The 12,716-nt window shown below is 42.8% G+C and overlaps 1 long non-coding RNA gene across 1 annotated transcript; it reads right to left on the bottom strand.

Moving 5' to 3' along the window:
• Positions 1-246: 246 nt before the first annotated feature.
• On the bottom strand, positions 247-10,139 carry LOC132541865 (uncharacterized). The gene is made up of 3 exons (XR_009552960.1): positions 9,700-10,139; positions 4,734-4,871; positions 247-714 (listed from the first exon to the last, which is right to left on the bottom strand). It is a non-coding gene; the product is annotated as an uncharacterized LOC132541865 (long non-coding RNA).
• Positions 10,140-12,716: the final 2,577 nt, after the last annotated feature.

Consider the following 12,716-nt stretch of genomic DNA (forward strand, 5'->3'; position numbering starts at 1 on the left):
GAAGGTTGAGTGTCTTTAACCAGATCACATAGCAGATTTGTGGTGGAGACTTCTGTTCAAACTCAGTGTGGTGCTAGAGCGTGAATGTTTCATCACTAGGTTATTTATATTCTCATAACCATTTTAACTTACTGTATTTTATATTCATACCTCAATCTACATGGACTACAAGCTCATTTTAACAGCTGCACTACACTTCACTAGAATAGAAAATGAAGTTACTAAGTTCTCTATTTATAGGCATCATTTCGGTTTTGTTCGAACATTTTTATTGTTACACTACAAGAATTCATGCACACTTTTTGTGCATTTGTCTGATTGTTTACATAGGATTTTAGACATAATGTCAGATGTCTATCGCTATGCAACAAGCCTTCTATTTTATCATATCTCCCAACTGTGTGTGGGGGCTGGGCTCAGTTGGGCAGTTCTGCTCCATGAAGTATTTGACTAAGCACAGTCTGCAAAGTCATGCAGAAGGCTGGCTGGACCTAGAACATCTAAGTTGGTTTTCTTCACGGGTCTAGAGCTGGTATTACCTGTCAGCCAGTTGTTGTTCTCCAAGTGAAGAGTCAGGTGGTAATTTACTGTCCCAAGGTGGCAAAACACAGAAAATTCTATATCTCTTAACGTCCAGAGTTTCCAGAGTTATACACTCACTTCTACTGCTCTCTAAAGGTCAAACAAAGCAAGTCTCTAGGTGAGCCCAGATGCCTGATGGGAAAAAAGCAAAACCCATTACAAAGGAGCATGGTACAGGAGGAACTGTTTTGGTCATCTTTGTAGAAACTAAGGATAAATCAAAGCACATGGAGATAATACAATATTTTGACTTCTATACTGTCCTTCAGAGAGAGAGAGAACTATAGCTTCTAGACCTTCCTGTTTTTCACTAGTTAGGCACTGATTTTTTTTCAAACTTTTATCAGCTTGAAGTGTTACAAATGACAGTTCAATGATGATGTTTTTAATTTCCACTACAGTGTTGGTCTGTTCACTGGTCACTTAAAATTTATTTTGTTGGTGTTAATTGTATATCCGTTCCCTTTGAGACTATAAAATCAAATCATTTTTGAAAGCCACTTAAAAAATTGCTATAGGCTGGGCAGATACCTCAAAGTTAGAGCAAAGGACTTTCATCCTGAAGCTGTAGATGCCTCACTTTCAATCTGGAGTATTATCATCTGCCAGAACTGAGCAGTGCTCTGATCTCTTGTCAACTCTGGGTGGTAGTGCAGCAGGTTAAGCGCACATGGCACAAAGCATAAGGACTGGCTTAAAGACTCTGGTTCGAGCCCCCGGCTCCCCACAGGCAGGGGGATCACTTCACAGGCAGTGAAGCAGGATTGCAGGTGTCTATCTTTCTCTCCCCCTCTCTGTCTTCCCTTCTCTCCATTTCTCTCTGTGCTATCCAACAACAGTGACAGCGATCACAATAACAACAATAACAATAACGATAAACAACAGGGCAAAAAAGGAAAAAAATAGCCTCTAGGAACAGTGGATTTGTAATGCAGGCACTAAGCCCCAGTAATAACCCTGGAGGCAAAAAAAAAAAAAAAGCAAATCCTTAAAATTAGACAAATAGATGATGTACCTCTCCTATCGATTTGAAAGCATATTATTTACATATATCATTAATTCCTTGTTCATTAAATATGCTGCAGACTTTTACTTCAGTCTTTGTCTTTCATTGTTTCTATTGCAAACACCAGCTGTATCTTTATGCAATATCACTGTTGTATCCCGACCCATCTAGTCTAGATTCTCCCATAGCTCCCATCTCTGTAGGGCTATTCTGTGGTTGAGTCCCTGAAATTAAACTCTGTTTTTCTTTCCAAGCTTCTAGAACAGTACCTACAACATGAACTTCCTTTCCTAACAACAAAGCACAATTAAAGGCAACTCAAGAGAACATCAGTGGACTTTGGAGAATTCATTCCTATTTGTATTTGCCTAGGTTTGGAGCATATTGAGAAGGGACTTAGCAGTCCTAGAAATACTGAATTCTAAATCAAATCTCTGTGATGAGTATTTTACATTGAAGGCACAGTTTCCAGTTATTCAATCAAACATTAACCTAAGTGTTATGGTGAAAATATCTTGCTGATATAATCAAAATCCCAATGTTAGCTTTAAATAAAGGATGTTGTCCGGGATAATGTGGACAGGTCTGGTTAAAACTCCATAGAAGGCCATGGAAGCAAGATCAATAATTCAGAGAGTAAGAAAGGAAACTTCACTAGTGGATGTCAGTTTCAACCTTGCCTGTGTAGTTACATTACACCCTCCTGGCAGTGTTTCCTTGATTAATGTGGCCCATGGACCTCAGCTTTGCCTAGTCAGCCCACAACTGTTTATGTACTCTCTTCAGGAGATGATCTTAGCTCACTGGAATGACCTCATTGCTAGTGCGCTTGAGCTGCAGTTCCTGTCCTTAGGGACTCCTGACTTGTACTTGCCTTCCCAGGAAGGAGAAGCAAAGGGATCGGCTAGAAAGGAGAGATGCATGCGAGGAAGCAGGCCTCTGGAATTGAGCCAGCTCAAGCTGTCTGAGGACAGAATATTACCAATGGACTCCCCTGGATATGTGATGTGAGGGGAAGGTGGGTGCTGGGGAAAGGGAGGAGCAAGATGGGGTGTTTAAGTGCCCTGGTTGAACTGGAGCTGTGGAGAAGCTTTACACAAAGTCCTTCCAGTACATCATCCCTTCCTCACATCTGTTTTGTTATTTGTAAACCTAGCCTTTTTTTTTTCTGCCTGATCTTCCACAGAAGCCTCTGGCTGAGAGGCCTACTCCTGGCCCTGCCAAACCACACCCTTCTTTCCCTCAAAATCTGATTTTATGCTCCAGTCCCCCAGGTTGGGGCCATCTGGCTGCAGTTTTGTTTCCAGACTTCTTAGAAACTCAACTGTCTCTTATGTGAGACAGACAGATAGACACGCGCACACACACACACACACACACACACACACACACAGACACACACACAGAGACACAGACACACACACAGACACACAGACACACAGACACACACACACACACACACACACACACACACACACACACGTCTATTGTAGCTGTAATGTCTGTACACCTCTGCTTACAAGCCTTCCCTTTTCTATCCACTCTGATTTTTCACTAGAACAAGAAGTAATAATACTCAGCACAGCCTGGAAGCATTCTTTACCTTTGGGCTTTGGGCATGCACCACAAGTCTGCTTATTGTGAAGAAAGCCAGGTAGAGAAACCCAAACCTTGATCTTTCCCTTCCCTTTCCCTTTCCCTTTCCTTCCCTTCCCTTTCCCTTTCCCTTCCTTTCCCTTCCCTTCCCTTCCCTTCCCTTCCCTTCCCTTCCCTTCCCTTTCCCTTCCTTTCCCTTCCCTTCCCTTCCCTTCCCTTTCCCTTTCCCTTTCCCTTCCCCCTTCCCTTCCCTTCCCTTCCCTTCCCTTCCCTTCCCTTCCCTTCCCTTCCCTTCCCTTCCCTTCCCTTCCCTTCCCTTCCCTTCCCTTCCCCTTCCCTTCCCTTCCCCTTCCCCTTCCCCTCCCCTCCCCTCCCCTCCCTTCCCCTCCCCTCCCCTCCCTTCCCCTCCCCTCCCCTCCCTTCCCCTTCCCCTCCCTTCCCTTTCCCTTCCCCTTCCCTTTCCCTTTTCCTTTCACTTTCATTTAATTTCCTGTACTGTTAAGTCTTAGGGATTATGCCATAATGGTTTTAGAAGGTAGATACCAGTACTAGTCCTTCCGAGGCCGCCAGCTGAGGCTCCTTTTTTTCAATTCTTCCACTTCCTCTCCAGACTATTTCCATGAAGCAGCCTGAGGGATCCTTTTAGAATGTTGGCCATCACTACTACTAGTTTAGTCTCACACATACACACTGATTCAAATTAATGACCATTAGACATTCCAGACACTGGACTCAGGAAAAAGACAGTGAGCAGAAGAATGCTTATCCCAGAACTTACCTCAAGTGAGGGAGTCAGGGAACTGCAGTATACCAGGTAGCAGTTAAATGTTCCATTGTGCCCCATGCCGATGGGGGTGGGTGGTTGTATAGTCTAACCCCTAGGGGCCAGGATATAGCTCAACTAGTAGAGCATACACTTTACCAGGTACAAAGATTGGGGTTTGAACTCCCTGCCACCATATGGAAGCACCTGCACGGGGAAGCTTCATGAGTGGTGGAGTAGTGCTGTCATGTCTTTTCCTCTCTCTCAGTCTTTCCCTCTCTACCTCTTTTTCCTTGCCTCTCACCCTCAATGGAAAACAAAAAAGGGGGTTAGGCAGTGGCACACCCAGTTAATCACACATAGTACAAAGCTCAAGGACTCCTTTCTCCACCTATAAGGGGGATGCGTCACAAGTGGTGAAGTAGATCTGCAGGTGTTTTTATTTCTCTCTCTCCTCTCTACCCCCCCCTTCAATTTATTTCTGTCCTATCCAATAAAATGGAAAAACTGGCCACTAGGAGCAGTGGATTTGTAGTGCTGGCACTACAGGCAAAAAAACAAGCAAACAAACAAACACAAACACTGAGTACAGTGGAATCATAGGTACAGAGCCCAATAATAACTCTGGTGATGAAAAGAAAAAAAACAAAGCAAACAAAATAACAACAAATTAAGCCCTTCACTGGGATTCTCTCATGTTTGGTATTACCAACCTCAGAATTCTACCTCACCATGCTGGGCCCTACTGACCCCAGATACATAAAATCCCAGGCGCATTGTACTTACTTGTTCCAGGCACCTGGAGAGCTCTTCAGCTGCTTCTCTGGTGAACATTCCCTATTTCCTGGTGAGTTTCAATATCCTGCCTCTTGGAGGCTTCTAGGAGCTAGTGGAAGCTGGGAAGAAGTCCTCTGGGTCTTTCACCTATAAGAACCCAATGACCCAGTGTGGGCCTATGGTCTTCCAGTCCTGAGAAGGCCTCAGGATAGGGATGGGATAGGCAGTGAGAGGAAAGAGGGAGCAATGCAGAGAGTGCAGTGGGGGGAAGGAAGACAGCTCCTGAGATGACAGGGTCACTGCTTAGCAACTGGCACACGATTTCACTGGCACCTACTATATGCTGAGTGAATCGTGGAATGGTCCCTTCTATATATATGCAGACAGGAGGGGACACAGTTCTAAATAAACCCAGGTCTCCAGCCAATCAAGACCCTGGGGGTCCAAGCTCACCAACTAGACAAAGCTGGGAGGCAGAAATATTTGTTTCCCTCCCATGGGTCTATGTCAGTGTTTGTTGCAAAGGAAAAAGAAACAGACCCAATATAGAACAGTAAGTCAATCTGCTTTATAGAACAAGTTACTGGAAATAATAACAGCATACCTTGTATATGGCAAATTCACCCTTTGCAATATGAAGCTCTATGAATTTTGACAGACACATATAGTTGCATAACTGCTCCTAAAATCAAAATATAGGACATTCCCCTAAGCTGCCCCTTGGTAGGCAGCTCCTCTCCTCATTTTGAACAACTTTCCTTCTGCCTACAAGCAGCTGTGAATCTGTTTATTTTCTTTGTGGCTTTATCGTTTCAAGATTGTCATCTGGTGGAACCTCATAGCAATTAGTCATTATGACTACTGCCTGTGGTAAATGCTCCCTTTTTTACCCCTTTTATTTGATAAGACAGGAAGAAATTGAGAAAGGAAAAATAGAGATGGAGAGAGAAAGATGGGTACCTGTAGCACTGTTTCACTGCTCATGAAACTTTCCTACTGCAGGTGGGCAGTGAGGTGCAAGCCTGGGTCCTTGTGTATGGTAATGCGTGTGCTCAACTGCATGTACCCCACCTGGCCCCTGCCTACACTTTCTTTTGCTGCACTTTGTTCACATCAGACCACATCTGCATCAGACATTAATGCCACACGCCTTCAGAGGGAACAGAAAGGCTTTTCACGACAACTTGTCAGCTTGCTGCTATAAATGCCATCTCTTCTGGACAGTGCTTCTTACCTAAGGGCAGGTCCTGGGAGAGCCCTGATTCTTTGATCTCCTTTGCTCTAGTTCTCTGGGTCTCTCAGCTTGGCTATGTTGGTCCATCTCAGCTGCTTCTTTCCCCTCATTCAACCCAACCCTTCTGTGTCTGCCATAGCTGAGGGAGGCAGCCTGTTGACCCCACTGCTATGCTGGTGGGACAACAGATGGGAAGGATGATTGCCCAAGAAGGGTCAGAGCTCACTCCCCACAGCCTGGGCTGCCACTTCCTCCCCAGGATCTCACAGAAGTCTTTGACTTTGGAAGGTGTCTAAGCATATGAAGGATTTAGTTTTAAACATATTCATAGTAAGGCCATGTCTGCTGTTGAATTTCTCATTAAAATATGAAGAAGAACTTCAGGAAGCAACTGTTCCAGGATGCATCTCACTGTTAACTTCAATGGGGTAGCAGTGCCCATTCTCTCAACTCTCTAAAAAGCCTGCTACAGAAAAGGAAAAAGAGGGCACAAATTGATTGAGTATATTCTGTACTAAACATTTACATTGGGGGTTGGGCAGTAGCGCAGTGGGTTAAGCACACATGGCACAAAGTGCAAGAACCGGCATAAGGATCCCGGCGTAATGGCTCCCCACCTGCAGGGAGTCGCTTCACAGGCGGTGAAGCAGGTCTGCAGGTGTCTGTCTTTCTTTCCCCCTCTCTGTCTTCACCTCCTCTCTCGTTTTCTCTCTGTCCTATCTAATAACAACAATAACCACAACAAGGCTACAACAAGGGCAACAAAGGGGAAAAAATGGCCTCCAGGAGCCGTGGATTCATGGTGCAGGCACTGAGCTCCAGCAATAACCTTGGAAGCAAAGAAATAAAATAAAATAAAATAAAAAAGATTTACATTACTAGGGAGGTGGTGGAGGAGGACAGACCTATGTACAGACCTATGTACAAAGGTTCCAAATTACCTGTATACTACCATTACTTCTTTACCCCCAGGCTGATGGCCATAGCAGATGCTTAAGATATGTTTAATCTATCAGTACTTTCCCCCTTGTGGTCTGGGAGGTGGCGAAGTGATAAAGCTTTGGACTCTCAAGCATGACGTCAATACCCAGCAGCACATGTGCCAGAGTGATGTCTGGTTCTTTCTCTCTCCTCCTTTCTCATAAATAAATAAAATCTTAAAAAAAAAAAAGAGAGAGAAGTGATTAAAAACATCCACCCTCACTTTTAATTGTGTTCCTTTGACTTCTTAGGTATGGTTTTGGTTTATCTCCATTGTTAAGCAACCAGACTGTTACAGCTTACACTATTGGCACCTTCACAAAAGAAGCTTTCTTTGCAATCAGATATGCTCTTAGCTACTTGTCACGCCCCCACATCCCTCCACCCACACCCTGCCCATGAGATGATTGTCTGTTATCAATATTGGGAAATTCAATGAAATCAAAAGTTCTTTGAGCTTTCTGGACAGCATCCATTTCAAGAGGAAGACAAGACAAACACCAGCCCAATCTTTGTAAGATACAAAAGCAAATATTAAATGTTCATTTCACTTGTTGAAGATTTCATTATGGCAGGTAGATAAATCTGAACCCTAGAGACTGAAGGTTTTTCTATACTATTAGAGTAATTTCTTATGATCCTGGCATCTTTGATCAGCTCTCCATCAACACTCCTCCATAAATTCTCTACTATCCAAACATGTCCACTTACTTTGATCTACCTCCTGACAAAAAGTGAGCAGCAAAGTTCAAATGGGAAGATAATGGTAGAATTCCATGCAATAGGAGAACTGGTCTCTGTATTCCAAAAGCCAAAAAAACAACTAGAGAGCAGAAAAATTAATACCAAGACTCATGTTTTTGCTAATAGAATATTAAATGTCTTCAGAAACAACTCTTCCCAAGTAGTTAGGCTCAGAGGATTCAGGAAAACTGTTTTTCCCTAAAGGCCTCTGGCAGCCAATGCTTCTTCTTCTAGCGTTTGCCCTTCTTCCGTAGCCAGTCAACAGCATCAGGTTGAGCCTGATGTAAAGTTTCGAGACCTCCTTTGAATCTGGAGAGGTGGCAGTCGTTGACTATGTGGGTCATAGTCTGTCTGGAGCCCCTTGGGTCAAAGTCGGGTTGACGCTTGCAGGGGTCTATGATGAGGTGTTTGTTCTTTACCTCAACTGACTGCCAACTCTGTTTCCAAGAGACTGGAACAGAGAAGGTCAGTGTAGGCATAGAGGACCAGATTGGATGACGAGACATCAAGCGTTGGACAGCATGGGCGAAGATATCCGCGTATATTGGCAGGTCCCGTTGAGCGTAGACGTGGGAAATGAACTTAGATGATGCCGCATCCCGACGAATATCTGGCGGGGCGATGTTGCTAAGAACTGGCAGCCATGGATCCGGGTTGGAATGGATGGTTCCAGAAATTATCCTTATGGAGGAATATAATTTGGAATTGACCAAGTGGACATGGGGGCTACAGAACCATACTGGGGCACAGTATTCTGCAGTGGAATAGCATAATGCCAGAGATGATGATCGTAGTGTGGAAGCACTCGCGCCCCTTGAGGAGCTGGCCAGTCTTACAATGATGTTATTCCTCACGCCCACCTTTGCTGCAGTTTTTATGAGATGTTCGTGAAATGACAGAGTGCGATCGAGAGTAATGCCAAGATAGACTGGCTGGGCTTCATGCCGGATTCTCGTATTGCCAAGCTGCACATTAAGCTCACGCGAGGTCGAGGCATAGTATAGATGGAAAACAGATGATACCGTTTTTGCAGTGCTAGGGATTAGTCGCCATTTTTTACAGTAATCAGATATCAGAGACATGTCTTTCGTGAGTGTTTCCTTGAGGATGTCAAACTTGGATGCCTGAGTTGCACAGCAGATGTCATCGGCGTAGATGAACTTCCTTGAAGAAGTTTCTGGGAGGTCACTGATGTAAATATTAAATAGTGTAGGAGCCAGAACAGAGCCCTGGGGGAGGCCACTTGAGACAAGTCTCCATCTGCTAGAGTTCTCACCCAGATGCACTGGGCTAAAGCCCAGTGTCAGGAATATTATGACTGTGCTTTTTTTCTCCCTGGGGCATGGAAGTTATGTCTTAGGTGAGTATCACCTGGGTAGAAGAGATAACACCTCCAACCTTGAATGGAGATTCCATAGGAAATACATCCCAGTATACATTACTCAGAACACTATAGCCAGCTACAGGGTAAGCATAAGAAACCACTGCATTTAATGAATGGCGTTACATTTATGCAGGGAGCATGTACTTCCTTTATGAATTACATCATAATTTTTAGTGTGTAAGGGAAATGTATTAGTGATAACAATTATATTTTGTATTTGTAGAGTATAAAGTTTGATTCTTGGTACAACATATATTAAAGTGAGGGTCATAGTAGTCAATAAATTTTGTAATGAATAAAAAAAAAGAAAGAAAGAAACCATTACATTAATCAACAGCATTGGAACTCTGGGTCCCTAAACCTTGAACCATAAAATTCACTTCCTGGCTGGATGCTCTGGAAGTATCCTCCATACCTACATACCATCCATACAGTATGCTTTATGAGGAATTCATGTGAATCCCTGTAAATACATTTCCAATTTATCAGAATATCTTCTTAGGCATGTGAGAGAAAAACAGAGGAAATTCAACTTCTGTTTTGACTCAGTAGCAGGTATTCTAGGATGTTTTGATTCCTTTGCTTCTTCTAAGCATCTCTTGAACCATTCTTTGCATTTCAGAAAAACTCACCTTCTCATGTGCCCCTAGCCCAGAGGATGGCAGCTGTTTCCTGTAGCTACAGTCTCTTAATATCTTAACTTTTCTTTGTCTCTTTTTCCAGTTAACTATAATTATTTTAAATTACCTTTCTGAAAATAACTGATCAGGGATCTCTGTCTCTGGTCTTGTTGCACTCAATCATTTCCTTTAAGTTCTACGATGGCAGGGGTCTTAGAATTCACCGAGGCATTAGACATAGGTTCCAATTAGTTCTGTAGGTTGGATAAGCTCACAACACCCTTGCAAGTTGTCTTTATTTGGTAAAGTTAAGCTAAGCAACCCAGTGAAATCAGAGCTTGCAAATAGTAAGTAGGAGCAGAGGTCAACTTGTAGATGTGTTAGGTCTTCCTGATACCTGTGTGTTCACCATAACATCACAATCAGAACTCATTGTGATGGGCACATCATCTCTGAGTGCGCTGCTATGTTCCATCACTGGGGAGCCAGAGACGACCCGAATTGCCCCTGGGGCTACAGACAATGACCCACATAGTCAATAACTGCCACCTCTCCAGATTCAAAGGAGGTCTCAAAACTTTACATCAGGCTCAACCTGTTGCTGTTGACTGGCTACGGAAGAAGGGCAAACGCTAGAAGAAGAATCTCTGAGTACAATTGTGTTGGCTATTAGGTCTAGAATGGGTCCTGGATCCAGATGGTACCCAGGGCTCTGCCCAGCTCTGACATTATCCTGTCAGAGAATGTTATCCTGCTCATAGCCTCTGGTTTCCAGAGAAGCCTGAAGAATATTCCACAAGGAGGCAATGCTGACGTAATTTCTCCATAGCTGCAGGCATAGGATAAAAATGCAAGGAATAACTGGCCTTTCTGTTCTGGCTGCCCTGAGCAACAAGGACTTCTTGGAGGTAGTAAAAGTGTGCCAAAGTTATGCTGTTAGGGGTCCCTATGAATCATAAAGGCCCCTGTTTTTCATTTACACAAGTTGCTGCCTTACTGGCAAGCTTTCCTGACACAGGGAGACTCACTATGATCTAAAGTCTGCGTCAAGTCTGCAACAATTGACTTGGTAGCAAAATCTTTGTGGTTAATTGGGAAACAAACTGGGCTAAAAGGTCTCTAGGACTCAGTCTGGAGCCCTGCATGGGTCACTGAGGTCACATATGTAAGAAGATGGTGTGACACTTAGTAAAGGCCTCAGGAAGACACCACCACTTGATGCTGAAGCATCTTACGCAGCAAGAAGAAATGAACTTTCCTACCCTGTAGGTGGAAATGAAAATTGGTTTAGCCCATGTGAAAAATAGTCTGGAGATACCTGAGAACATTAGAAATGAACCTACCATATAGTCTGGCAATTCTTCTCCAAGGGTTCTACCAAAAGAAAACAAACAAATAAATCAAATAAAACACATATTAAAAATGATCTAAACACACCTATGTTAATAGCATCACTACATGCAAGAGCACATATTTAGAAACATCAAAAAAAAAAAAAAAACAGTGCCAGACATATGGTTAATAAAGGTGTGGTAGGATTGGCAAAGTAGCTCACCTACATAGTGTACCTCTTTTGCCACGTGCATGACCTAGGTTCCCACTGTGCTGAAGAAAATAAAAGAGAAAAAAAAAATAAAGCCAACAAGAGTTTAGCATCAACTGATGTGCAAATGTCTAAGAAGCTCTTAAACATCATCACAAACTACTATTACTGTTTACTGTGATTCTTTTCTCTGAAGATATTTCCCAGTCTTTTTGATCAAGCAGATGCAGAGCCCCCTCCCTTCCTCCCACCTGACTGAGAAAGAGCCTCAGGAACAGCAGACTCTCAGGCTGTTCTTTGATGAGATGTTCTCATGCACAACTTCAAGTACTATTGGAAAGATGCAAACACTTTTGCAATTATTAACTAAATAAGGACTTGTGCCACTTTGAAAATAATAATTGCTCTCAAGTGGTAATGATGCTTAACTGTGTCTTCACTTCTGTCCTTTTATTGGATTTAAATTCTGGAGAAAGCTTTCTTATGACCAACCTTAATGACACCAAACATCTCTGTAATGCCAATCCAATGGGCCACTCACCAATGCATTAGCTGCTATGCAGTTCCGATTCTGTAGGCAGAGCTCTTTACCCATGATCAATACTTAAAAGAGAGATGGCACTTGCACTTGTTTTTTTTAACCTAGATATTTCTCAAAAGATACATAGATGGAAGAACCTTCTAGAAGGGTGTGGGTTCACCTTAGGAGATAGTGCCAGTTTAGAGTCTATAATTTCACAGTGAGAAATACAAGAAAATATTATTTGCAGAGTAGGGGGAAACTGATATCCATAACAGGGTTTTTTGTCAATCCTATCATTAAAATGAAAAAGGGATCTAATAACCTTTTTTTACATATATATTCATACATATATATGAAACGTTTTTCATATATATATATATATATATATGTTTTCCCTCATATATATATATATATATCTTTCCCTCCTTTGGTTATGGGGTTCTACTACCTCAGAATAACTTTTTCAGGTAGAGAGAAAGAAACCATAACACCAAAAACTTCCTTCAGTGCTGTTAAGGTTGGGTTTGAACCTGTGTGATGCACATGGAAGATGGTTTCTGAAGTAATCCTGGTTAACACCAATGTGACCCTGCTAACTCCCAGGTTTTTTCAGTGTAACCCTGATGTCTTAGAAACATAAAAGAGCACTGGGATAGACAATATCATTGTTATGCAAGGAGACTCTCATGCCTGAGTCTTCAAAGTCCCAGGTTCAATCCCTGTACCACCATAAACCAAAGCTGAGCAGTGCTCTGGTTAAAAGAAATGGGTACATTGGAAAGAATTCTATATTAGCAAAATTCAAAAATCTGACCGCCACAGAGTAGTTTTCCATCCAGTTGTATTGTCATTAGATGTAAAGTGCCCTGTCATTTCAAGGATTAACAAGGTTCAATTTGTAGGGAATGAGTCTTCTTAAAAAATAGCTCCTTGGATACTTTGCCATGTGTGTGACCCAAGTTC

This window comes from Erinaceus europaeus, chromosome 1, assembly GCF_950295315.1.
Source record: "Erinaceus europaeus chromosome 1, mEriEur2.1, whole genome shotgun sequence".
In the NCBI taxonomy this organism is placed as follows: Eukaryota; Metazoa; Chordata; class Mammalia; order Eulipotyphla; family Erinaceidae; genus Erinaceus; species Erinaceus europaeus.